This window comes from Oryza brachyantha, chromosome 4 (genome assembly GCF_000231095.2).
Source record: "Oryza brachyantha chromosome 4, ObraRS2, whole genome shotgun sequence".
In the NCBI taxonomy this organism is placed as follows: Eukaryota; Viridiplantae; Streptophyta; class Magnoliopsida; order Poales; family Poaceae; genus Oryza; species Oryza brachyantha.
The window spans coordinates 4,530,355-4,543,016 of NC_023166.2; the positions used below are offsets into that span (position 1 = coordinate 4,530,355).

A 12,662-nucleotide genomic window follows, 5' to 3' on the forward strand; every position below is an offset into this window, starting at 1 on the left:
AAACCTCCGAGTAACTTTTCCTGCCTTTCGGCGTCAGTGCGAACATCCTCAGGGGCATATCGCGCTAGGCGATTAAATTCATGAAGGTACTCCGTCACTGTCTTGGTACCTTGCTGCAAAGCATGGAATTCACGCTTCTTCTATGTGACTATTCCGTCAGGGATGTGCGCTTTGCGGAAGTTGAGACAGAACTCCGCCCAAGTCACATCTATGGTAGCGGTGCGAGTAACCAGGAAATTATCGCACCAAGCAGAGGCGGGACCCATCAGCTGGTGTGTGGCGAATGAGACCTTCTCCTGGTCAGTGCACTGCAGTAGATTGAGCTTCTTCTCAATGGCATGGAGCTAATCATTTGCCTCCGTGGGGTTGCTGGTGCTCGAGAAGGTTGGGGGACGAATGCAGAGGAACTCCGGCAACCTTGACTACACAGGGGGTGGTCCATGCTGCTGTTGGTTGTTCTGGTGCTGGTTCACAAGCTGTTGTAGCACCTGTTGGTGCTGTTGTTGCTGCTGCTGCATCTGCTGCATCATTAAGGTGAGCATCTGTGTCTGGCTAGCAAAAATCTGAGCGAGTGACGGGTTCTCTGGTGGAGGAGGTGGGGGAGGTCCTTCGGTGCTAGAGTGGTCGGTGTCGCGGTTGCCGTTGCTGGTGTTCACCATCTACAGGAGTAGGATGGAACAGAAAGAGAAAGAAGAAAAAGAAACGACTAAGCAAACCACGGCTTTATTTAATTAATGACCTGTAATTGTCTTGCTTAAGAAACACGCTTAAAAACCACACAACTCCTGGTGGTACAACCATAACCCCACTACTGCTATGGTTCACCACTAGCCCCAAACGAAGCAAACCTAACACACCAAAACTAGCACCCAACGATTAAAGAACGAAGCTAAAGGTGACGTCTAGTGCGCGGAAGGAGAGCAACGGTCAACGGCAGGGGACGGTTCTTTTTCCTCGTCTTCGGAATGGCTCCTAGAGTTGTTGGGGAGACCGTATTCATCTTCACGAGAGGCAGACTAACTGCTGCTAGAGACTGTGACGGTGCCATTGTGGTTTCTTGTAGTGTTGAAAGGGGAGACACCTTCGTCGGGAACCGGGGTCGGAGACGTCGGCACCATCTGCATCAGCGGTCTTGGTTCATCCGGGGCACCAGGGTGGGACTAAACTCTTGGTGGCCCGCGTGTTCGCTTCCTTGCTATGAGACGAAGCCTCGCACCACCGGGCTCCGGGAGTCCTTTGAGTCTGGCATAAACTCATATCATTAATGAAATGTGATATGTCTCAGTCGATTCCAATGCACCGTGCAGATGATGCTCATAGATAGTAAACACAGACTCTTAATTAATTTTCTAAACTAAGAAAATATTTTTGGAAAAATACATAATGGTGCTACTCATATCTTGGCATGATCTAAGGCTCTTTCCCCTCCAGTTTGTTTGACATATAGTCTTGCATACTCTTCCGCTGTAACTGTTTTGTATGACACCTTCTCATCCGCAGTAGTCTTCACAGGTGAAACTATTGCATCATACTTTGGAATGTGAAATGCAGATATGGATAATCGTTCCATGTGAGCATTTACGGTGACCCTATGTTCAATACTTTTATACTTCCCATTTGTCATAATCTGTAAACAATGACCAATTAAAATCATCAGAAAACTATGATATAAACAGCTCGCATGATATTTGTCAAACATAATATTGACACCTTGGATATTTTTTAAATTATACTAGATACTATGTTTATGCTTGTGGATTTTTATTGTTGTTGACTCTAGATTTACTGTTCGTGCTTCAGCTGAAAGTAGCAGTTTTGGAAACCAATATCATTTGAGATGTGACATATACAAGGTGGGTTAAAATTATATTTTGAGATGTGAAATATACATGGTAAATTAAAATTACCATTTGAGATGTGAAATATATGTGGTGGGGATGGAGGCTCCAGAGGGATAAATTCCCCACATGGAGGGCAGGAATGTGAAACTTGTTGCTCTGTTCTACTTTGCAAGCAGGAACAGGGAATTTTGGCTAGACGGGACGGACATATGGGCTTATCGCTGATGGAGAATTTCCCATTGTCATCTCCACATCTTATATGTCAGGGCCACCAAGCTAGTCACATGCACCATCGACATCTCAGTCTAGTCACCATGGATTCCTAATCCAGATCCCAACTCCCCAACCATAAGATCCAAAGCCCACTAGCCGTGATAAACTTTAGTTTGCTTTTGCACGCCGTTGGACCATGCCTCTCGTACTGTCCTCCCTCCCTATATTGGCTCAGTAGGTATCAGTATAAGTGTTCCGAACATGGTAGCCTACTTATTTTCGCCTAGGTTCATAATACTTTTGTTAAATTTCATATAGAAATAAATAGTTATAAAGTGCAACGGTGGAACCCACGGATGGGAGGCAGTCGATTGCCTTCCTCCTGTGTCGTAACAGGAATCCTCCTACTGTTTGTTCTTTTCTTTTACTTTGTAACAGGAGGCTTCTAGCAGTAATTGTGAGAAAACCAGTCCCGAAATTGACATCAGTAGCTAAATGCATAAGCGATCACCATAGGAGATCCAATCTTGACAATAACACACTAAGACATTATATTTGTTAACGAGGTCCGAACAAGCCTACTCCCTAGGCACTGATTACGGGTGTTCCTCCCTAATTCCAGCATAATTACAACTTATCACGTATCAACGACGACGACCGATCGGCTATGCCGCTGATGGTCGCTCGCTAATCCTACCTATGCTATTGTCGTTGTGCAGTTACGACGGGTCTACCTTCTTATTTAAAGGAGAACCTAGGATAGAGTCCAACTCCATTACTATCCTAACACCAAGTACAACTCCAAGTCCTAATGAGTAACCGACTACGTACACATGTTCAACAAATACTCTAACAATAATCGGATAGTACTCTCATATTTTGATGTTGACAGTGACAATATTTTCAGCTAGGCCTGTTTGTTGGCATTGATCTGTGTCAGTACAAATAGAATTGGTATGAAACTGTTGCAAGTTTTTTGGGTGGAAATATTAAAAAATAATTATAATATAATTATAGTACAATTATGTTGTACCTATACTATAATTATATTATGACTTTCAATTTCTTGGCCATCAAATCACATTGAGATTTGTGTGCATAAAAGGGGAAATATCTTTTACATCAACATTTGTAAAGGGATAAGAGAGAAAAATCGCATCATGCATGTTTTTAATACTTATGCAGCAGTACAAGTTATAATATACTTATAACCAAATTGGATGGATCTTCCACCTGTTTAGCTAAGAAAGAATATGTGAGGACGTCGCAAAGCCTAGGTGGTGCAATGCTCCGAGACATGTCAGCGCGAAATATCTGGATGGATGGGGTCTCAAATTAAACCCAAATAATTACGGTAACCATCCAACCTCATCGCAGACCCCGACATGTCTTGAAGAGGGCACTCCAAAGGCTCTAAGCCATCGGATATGAAATAGAAGACATAACCATTGGAATAGCCACGTCAGTCATCTACGTCATACGCCCGTCAACCACTCGATGGTGGCAACCAAAAGCGTACCCCACAGACTCTATCTCAACAAATGCATATTCTCCGGTTATCTCAACCATTTCAAACCCATCCTCATGTGGGACTAGTTGCCTAGGAATGCAACATAGTCTCACATAACTCATCTCAAGCACGATATCCGAATCATAAGTGGTTCTAAGCATAAAGCATAATAGTCTTAATAAGTTCTAAGTAGTATTTGGCGACAAGCCATACATATTGGTTCATGCGGTAAGCGTGCTACCCAAAAGCCCATAGGCAAACCGGCTAGGGTAAATCCCTAGTTAGAACCATCCTGGAAATCACAAGCTGCATCAAACTCCTCATCCAAACAGTCAATACCTGCAGCAGGGTCTGAGCAAAAAACAAGTAAAAGAAAGCAAGAAATCAGTACATTAATCAAATTAATGTACTGGCAAGTCGGTGACAACTCTAGCATGCTACATGTTGGCCATATTCAAGGATAAGCTGTGTATAGGTTAATTTGCATAAATGCCAGTTTTAGTTCACAATATTTTCTCAACGGAATTTTTTTAACAATAGTATAGAGTAAGTAAAACTTGTAATGTAAATGAATAAATAACACACGTCTACCCCTCAGGGTAGATCATCACCACTTACCATCATATCATCACCATTCACCGAACTTTACCCAAGTTCACCAACAAAACATTCCAACCATTTTCCAAGTTCACAAGAGTTTATCAAAATCACAAACTATACTCATGACACTTCACCATGCCGCTCATGACCGTGAGCACGACTAATCGATTAGTTTTAGACTCTGCAGAGTTTGTACAACTTTTAAGCCCACATGATATGGTTCGCTCTAGTTTGTCCGATACCCGTCGGTATCACCACATTCTACACATTGAGTGTGATCTAGAGGTCATAACAAAACCGTTACATTGTTTATTGTCTAGCCTTGCACCAGCACGATGTGTGTTTTACCCACACTACTAGCAAAGTAGCGCCACTAGGTAGCGGGCCCACGCTTTAACCTAGCGCCGTAAGGAACCCTACCCGGAATCCCTCACGAGGCACGGCACCATTGTATTGGACAGACTGCCCGCTCAAATCATCACATACCGCAAGTCATTAATAAACTTCATCACAAACCATAGGAAGTTCCAATAAGTTACCAAAACCCGGTAACCCATACCCTTCTGCCTACCAAGATGCAAGGCTAAACTCCAAACAACTTAATAGGTTAAGGCCAGCCCATACTTAGCACATGTGGTTTGTACTGTTTTCATTAGTTGGTGACATAGAGTGAGGTCCTTAATCGACCCGGGCGAACGCTCCCCCTATCGGTGCACATCTACTAGCATATGTACACCACTCGCCGCCCAAGTCTAAAAACAAGTTTCCTCCATTTTCTATTCACAATACTCACACATTTAAAATTCTGTCCAGCAGCATCAAAATAACCTTTTTCACATATAACATTTATCAAAATGAGTAATTTGTAAGGCGGTAACCGAATATATAAGCATATAGCGGCAATATAAGCATAGCATAATCCCAAATAACACAATAATTGTATCCAAGAGCACCCTATGGTTACAACCAGCAAGGATTCAATATTTCAAGGTAGGTTATGCAGCAATTTGGTCATATCTACCATTCCCATATTTATAAAATTTCTTTTTCTAAAATTAATACTAGCTAATGTATGCATGTTTGCAATAGAATCATTTCGCCCATTAAAACATAGGATCAAAGTGGTCAAAGGAGGGGCTGACTTGCCTTCGTCCGCAAACACCTGAACCTGGTCTTCAACAAACTCACCCTCTTCTTCTTCGACGTATTCTTCCTCTATTCAAAATTCGCGTATACGATAAATACAAAAATGCATAAAAACCAAAAATGCATGAAAATGCATGAGACTTATGCAGTGAGTGTGTGCTGGTCTCAGGTGGCCTCTAGTGAAGAAATTTTTATTTTATCACTTTGTTTTACAGAGATATGCATTTAATAATTAAAAAGGTTTAAAAAGGGCTAAGTTTTATTAAGCAACATTTTTGTACAGAAGTGAAGAAAATTATTTTTACAAAGTTACAGAGCATGATTTTAGAAAATTAACAGAAGTGGTTTCACAATTTTTAGAGCTATTTTCAATTTGTTATGGATTTAACAAGCTCTAGGAGACATTTAGGGAAAAACAAAAATAAAGGAAAAGTTTGTACAAAAAGTACCAAGTTTTATATTTTTCTAAAATAGTTGACAGTTCCACGGATCTAACAAAACTGGTTTCACAATTTTCGGAGTTAAAATGAATTTTCTACAAAATTTTGAAGTTCTGCTCATTCTCAGCTAAAAAAAAATAGAAATCAGTTTTCAAAATTTAATTTTAGCCGGGCCCACATGTCAGTGAATGGCGTTTTCTGAAGTGAGGGGTGTTTTGCAGGAAGGCCCTCGGAAGATAGGAAATCAACCCGCACTCCCTTGCTACAGTACTATGTGTGTAGGCACTTTTCGGATAGGACCCTAGTTTTAGTCAAATTCTCCGAATGAGGTCCCTGGTCGGGCTCACAGGAGGGGCAGCCATGCCTGGCTCGATCTAGGGTTCGCCGGCGGCGAACCGAAGCTCGGATGGGGTCGTGATCAACAGAGAAAATGGAGAGGAGGTCAAGGCGAATCTAATGGTGGTCGTGGCGACCACGACGATGGCCTGTGCAGCTCCGACGACGACGGCGAGCGGCGGCCTTCGGTTGGGCGACGGTGGATGTTGCTATTCTTGATTGATACGGCTAGGATGAGGCATGAAATGAGTACCTAGAGGTTCCAGGGAGCTTACAACATGGCCGGCCGGGGAGGAAAAGCGTCGACAATGGTGAGGGCAGCGGCGACGGTGTTGTGCTCGACGCGAAGGACGTCGGAGAGGCGGCGTTGCTCGGTGGTGTTTCGTTTGAGCACAAGGGTAAAATGGGTTCACTAAGGGATGCTAAGAAGGATGACGCGGAAGGTTTCTCGTGAGACTCACAAGGGAGAGATTAATGGCGACGTGGGCTCGCCGGCGCCGACATGGGCGCTCGCGTTCCGGCCATCCCAAGGGGTTTCCTTCCCGGAGTTTGCTTGGAACGTGAAGAGGCGAGGTAGGAGAGCCTGCTGGCGCGAGGGCTGGTTTAAAGGTGGAGTTTGGACGCGGTGCCCGTGAGCTCGGTCCATGGCCTAAGCTCTGTCCCTGCGTTCTTGAGCCGTGCGACGATGGAACAGGGCGGCTGGGCGCGTCAGGACGTGTGCAGCGTGCCGTGGAAGAGTAGTGGAGGAGGAGATTTGGTCTGGTCGCGGTGATTTGGTCGGAACGGCCTCGTCTACCTTCAATGGAGTAGTACCCGGGTGGTGATTGGGGAGAATGGCGCGAGGTGGACGATGGGTATGGAGACACGATGTCTAGACCCACCAGCAGCGTCGGCTAACATCTTAGCTTCGTGGAGAAGGCCCGGCATGGCATGGTGGGAAGCTAGGGGTGCTGTTTTCTCTACTCCAAGGAAGACGCCCGCTAGGTGTTCGACGAAATGCTTACAAAGACTGAGAGAGGGAGAGAAGGTGGCTGGTGCTATGATGGGATTTCTTGGGCTTCCATTGGCCATGGGGGGCGGTGGAGGCTATGAGAAGAGAGTGGGAGGCTGCCATGTGGGTCCTAGGGGTGTGGAGCCCACTTGTCATTGAAAGAAATTTGAAATCTGGCTTGGAGGCTATGTCAAGTAGAGTTGGCTGCAAAGGATTTTTGGAGGGTGAGAAGAAAGGGTTAAAGAGTGATCTATGGTGTGCCACTCCTCGTAGTGTTAGAGGAAAGTTAGTAGAAGACTTTGGATGAAACCAAACTTCAAAAAGAGGTTTTGGAAATAAATTTTACCAAGAGAGCAAGTTTGAATCTACTAAGCAGTTTTTCAGGATTTTCGAGAGATTAAAATAGATCAAAGAGATAGCAAACCTTAATGAAAAATTTTGAAACTTTGAGGGTTGATTTCTAACATACCAAGGTATTTTTCAGAATTTTTGTAGAATTTTTGGATGCACATAAATACCAAATTAATTATTTTTGTGACTCTAGGTCTATTATTGCATGTGATGATGAGATGATTAAGATCCAAAAACAATTAAAATCACTCCCAACCACATGATGCATTTAAGTTAAATTTAGTTCTCGGGTTTACGGGCTTGGGTATGTTACAGAATAGATGCAGAGGTGGATAATAGATCGATATGAAGATCATGAGCTGCCCCATAATGAAACCACCAGGAGTCGCGAATATCTCCTTCTTCCCTAATCCAAGATTGGAGAAAGAAGATCGAAGAGGGACCCATGGAGAATGTGGTCAGAAACCCATAATAGAGTCCGACCGCAACGACCGAATTAATTATCCTCATCGAGAAACTTAGACTACTAAGTAGAAAAGATTTCAAAGTTATATCATATCACAGTTACATTTCAAAGTTATCAACAGAAACTTGTGACACTTTTGTAAACAGTCCCAAATGCTAAGGGAAAAAGAAAAGAAAGATTACACAAAATGAGGTATGTCACTAGTGAATGATAAATTATGTATTAACTATTATAAATTTGAAAAACTAATTAACATTATTTCTTAAGCTGCGTTTAGATATAACTTTTTTAGAAAAACATAATATTTAGTAGTTTGAAAAGTATGTCTAAAACAATGGGTGACTTTTCTCCTTTGTCCTCCCAAATGCAGCCTAATGAAAAACATTCCTGTTCTCAAGGTTAAAAAAATAAGTATGCACGGTTTGAGTTACTTACCTCAAGAAACTCTCTCACATTCACCAATAATGCGTCAGCACATGGTTTCACTGGTATCCACGCGCCACCCTTTCTAATTTGAAGGCCTTGGACTGAATTCACTTCTAGTAGCAGAGTTAGAAAAGATGCATCAGAATGAGGAGAAAAGCCTAAAACCTTCTCTGGCATTGACGTGCAAGGAGGGTAGTAATTCATTCTGAGAAATTGCACTGGATATTTGTCTGCCATCATCTCAATCTCTATATTTAGTGTTTTTGCAATTGAGGCTACAACTGAATGAGCAACTTTCATCAGTTCGAACGAGTAACATTCGAGAGAACTCCTGAAGTAATTAAAATAACATGTCAGTATGTGTGAACTGCAAAGTTGTTCTCATTTTCAGATAGCGTCTGACATGTTTTTTTTTTGTAAGAAATATGAAATAACCTGTAACATACCCAAGCCCGTAAACCCGAGAACTAAATTTAACTTAAATGCATCATGTGGTTGGGAGTGATTTTAATTGTTTTTGATCTTAATCATCTCATCATCACATGCAATAATAGACCTAGAGTCACAAAAACAATTAATTTGGTATTTATGTGCCTCCAAAAAAATTCTGCAAAAATTCTGAAAAATACCTTGATATGTCAGAAACTAACACACAAATTTTCATAATTTTTAATTAAGGTTTGATAACTCTTTGATTTATTTTAATCTCTCTAAAAACCTGAAAAACTGTTAGTAGATTCAAACTTGCTCTCTTCGAAAAATTTATTTAAAAACCTCTTTTAAAAGTTTTGTTTGAGCCAAAGTCTTATACTAACTTTCTTCTAACACCAAGAGGAGTGGCACATGCTGGATCGCTATTTAACCATTTCTTCTCACCCTCCAAAAATCCTTTGCAGCCAACTCTACTCTTGACAGCCTCCAAGCAAGATTTCAAATTTCTTTCAATGACAAGTGGGCTCCACACCCCTAGGACCCACATGGCAGCCTCCCACTCTCTCCTCATAGCCTCCACCGCCCCCCATGGCCAATGGAAGCCCAAAAAACCCCATCATAGCACCAGCCACCTTCCCTCTCTCAGCCTTTGTAAGCATTTCGTCGAACACTTGGCGGACATCTTCCTTGGAGTGGAGAAAACAACACCCCTAGCTTCCCACCATGCCATGCCGGGCCTTCTCCACGAAGCTAAGATGTTAGCCGACGCTGCTGGTGGGTCTAGACACCGTGTCTCCATAGCCATCGTCCACCTCGCGTCATTCTCCCCAATCACCACCAGGGTACCACTCCATTGAAGGTAGACGAGGCCGTTCCGACCAAATCTCCGCGCCCAGACCAAATCTCCTCCTCCACTACTCTTCCACGGCACGCCTAGACACATATTACTATAGCAAGCGAGTGCGGGTTGATTTCCTATCTTCCGAGGGCCTTTCTGCAAAACGCCCCTCACTTCAGAAAACGCCATTCACTCACATGTGTGCCCGGCTGAAATTAAATTTTGAAAACTGATTTCTTTTTTTTAAGCTGAGAATGAGTAGAACTTCAAAATTTTGTAGAAAATTGATTTTAACTCCAAAAATTGTGAAACCAATTTTGTTAGATTCGTGGACTGTGAACTATTTTAGAAAAATATAAAACTTGGTATTTTTTGTACAAACGTTTCCTTTATTTTTGTTTTACCCTAAATGTCTCCTAGAGCTTGTTAAATCCATAACAAATTGAAAATAGCTCTACAAATTGTGAAATCACTTCTGTTAATTTTATAAAATCATTCTCTCTAACTTTGTAAAAGTAATTTTCTTCACTATAAAATCATTCTCTGTAACTTTGTAAAAGTAATTTTCTTCACTTGTGTACAAAAATGTTGCTTAATAAAACTTAGCCCTTTTAAACCTTTTTAATTATTAAATGCATATCTCTGTAAAACAAAGTGATAAAATAAAAATTTCTTCACTAGAGGCCACCTGAGACTAGCACACACTCACTGCATAAGTCTCATGCATTTTCATGCATTTTTGGTTTTTATACATTTTTGTATTTATCGTATACGCGTATTTTGAATAGAGGAAGAATATGTCGAAGAAGCTTCAGGTGTTTGCGGACGAAGGCAAGTCAGCCCCCTTCCTTTGACCACTTTGATCCTATGTTTTATTAGGCTAAATGATTCTATTGCAAACATGCATACGTTAGCTAGTATTAATTTTAGTAAAAGAAATTATATAAATGTGGGAATGGTAGATATGACCTAATTGCTGCATAACCCACCTTGAAATATTGAATCCTTTCTGGTTGTAACCATAGGGTGCTATTGGATACAATTATTGTGTTATTTGGGATTATGTTATGCTTATATATTCGGTTACCGCCTTGCAAATTACTCATTTTGATAAATGTTATATGTGAAAAAGGTTATTTTGATGCTGCTAGACAAAATTTTAAGTGTGTGAGTATTATGAACAGAAAATGGAGAAAACTTGTTTTTAGACTTGGGTGGCGAGTGATGTACATATGGTGGTAGATGTGCACCGATAGGGGGAGCGTTCGCCCGGGTCGATTAAGGACCTCACTCTATGTCACCAACTAATGAAAACAGTACAAACCACATGTGCTAAGTATGGGCTAGCCTTAACCTATTAAGTTGTTTAGAGTTTAGCCTTGCATCTTGGTAGGCCGAAGAGTATGGGTTACCGGGTTTTGGTAACTTATCGGAACTTCCTATGGTTTGTTGTCACACCCGGAGTTTTGTCCTAAGCCTTAAATCGTAAAAGAAATCCGTAAACAACAATCGGCTTAATTAACTCAGGAAGAATCTCTCTAAAAGAAATTAATTCAATTAAATCGAGGCTCACAAATCGACTAACTGGATTTAAATTCAAATTGCAGAAGTATAAAATTTGACCAAACAAATTAATTTAAAACTCGGCAAAAGTGGGGTTTTCCTTTTTCCCTCCTTTTTTCTTTCTTTTTCCCTTCCTTCTCAAATTGGACCGAAGTCCAATTTTTCTCCCTTCCTTTGTTTTTCCTTTTTCTTTTTCCTCTCCTTCCTCCCGGGCCGGCCCAGCCGAGCCGGCCCATCTTCCCGCTCGGCCGGCCAAGCCGACCGGCTCCTTCCTCCCGCGCGAGCGCCTTCCCCCGCTTGGGCCGTCGCCCGGCCCAGCTCGCGCGCCGTGGTCGCCCGCGAGTTCGCGCCGCCTCCCTCCTCCCTCACGCCACTGACAGGTGGGGCCCACCTGTCAGCGACCGAGCCCCGCCAGCTCTTGCGCCCGCACCGCGCCGCGCTGCGCCGAGTTTGAGTTCGCGCCGCCGCCACAACCGCCGCCGCCGCAACGGCCGCCGCCGAGACCGCGTCGCGCCCGACTCGGTCTCCAACCTCCGCCCCGCCCTAGCCGACGCCGCCACCCTATAAATCCCAAGCCGCCGCACGCCGTCGCCCACTTTTCCTCTCCGCTAAGTTGCCGTCGCGCCGTCGCTGTTCCGCCGTTCAATCCCGCTGCCGGCCGCCCGTCGTCGCCGTCCAGCCGCGTCACCGCCTCCGCCTCGGCGTCGCCCACCCTCCGCCGGCTCCCGTCGCCGCCGGTGGACGCCCCGCGCCCTTCGCTGCTCCTCCATCCTCTCCACCGCCGCGCCTCGTCACCTCGCCGTCATTCGCCGATCTCGTCACCGCGCGTCGCCAGCCGCCACGCGTCTACGTCACCAGCTCCGTCTTGTCCTCGCCGACTCGCCCGCACAGTCGCCGCCGCCGGTGAGAGTCTCCGTCCTCCTCCCCTCTCTCCCTCCCTTCCCGGCCAACCGCCGCCGAGCTGCACGCCGTCGCCAGACGTGTGCGGAGCCCGTCGTCGCCGCCGCCCGCTGCTATCGTCGTTGCCTTCACGACGCCGTCGTCAAGCCGCCACCACCCGCGCCCGTGCGTGCCCGCGCTCGTCGCTCGCTCGTCGTCGCCGCGCCAGCCGTCGCCTTGCCCGGTTGTGCCGCGTGCGCCGCCGCCTCGGTCGCGCGCCACGCGCCGTCGCCGGACGCCGGTCGTCGCCGTCGCGCCGTCACCGTCGCGCTGTCGTCGCCGTCGCCGTGCGCCACTGCCGTCGCTGCCGCCGGCTGCCGTCATCCGCCCGAGCCGCCGCTCCCCTCTCTGTTCCCCTCTCACCGACTGACGGGGCCCACCCGTCAGCCGTCACCCGCGCCCTCCTCCCTCTCTCCTCCCATGGGACCCACTCGTCAGCCTCTCCTCTCCCCTCTCTCCCACCAACAAGTGGACCCCAGCCGTCAGCGCCTCCTCTCTCCTCGCTGACGTCAGCAGCCCCATTAATTGCGTAATAATTGATTTAGGACTTTTCTGGTTAGCTAAAAAACC

The 12,662-nt window shown here is 44.9% G+C and overlaps 1 pseudogene; it reads right to left on the reverse strand.

Moving 5' to 3' along the window:
* Window positions 1-1,393: 1,393 nt before the first annotated feature.
* The window catches only part of LOC107305480, a 31,213-nt pseudogene continuing 19,944 nt past the window's right edge, over window positions 1,394-12,662 (reverse strand).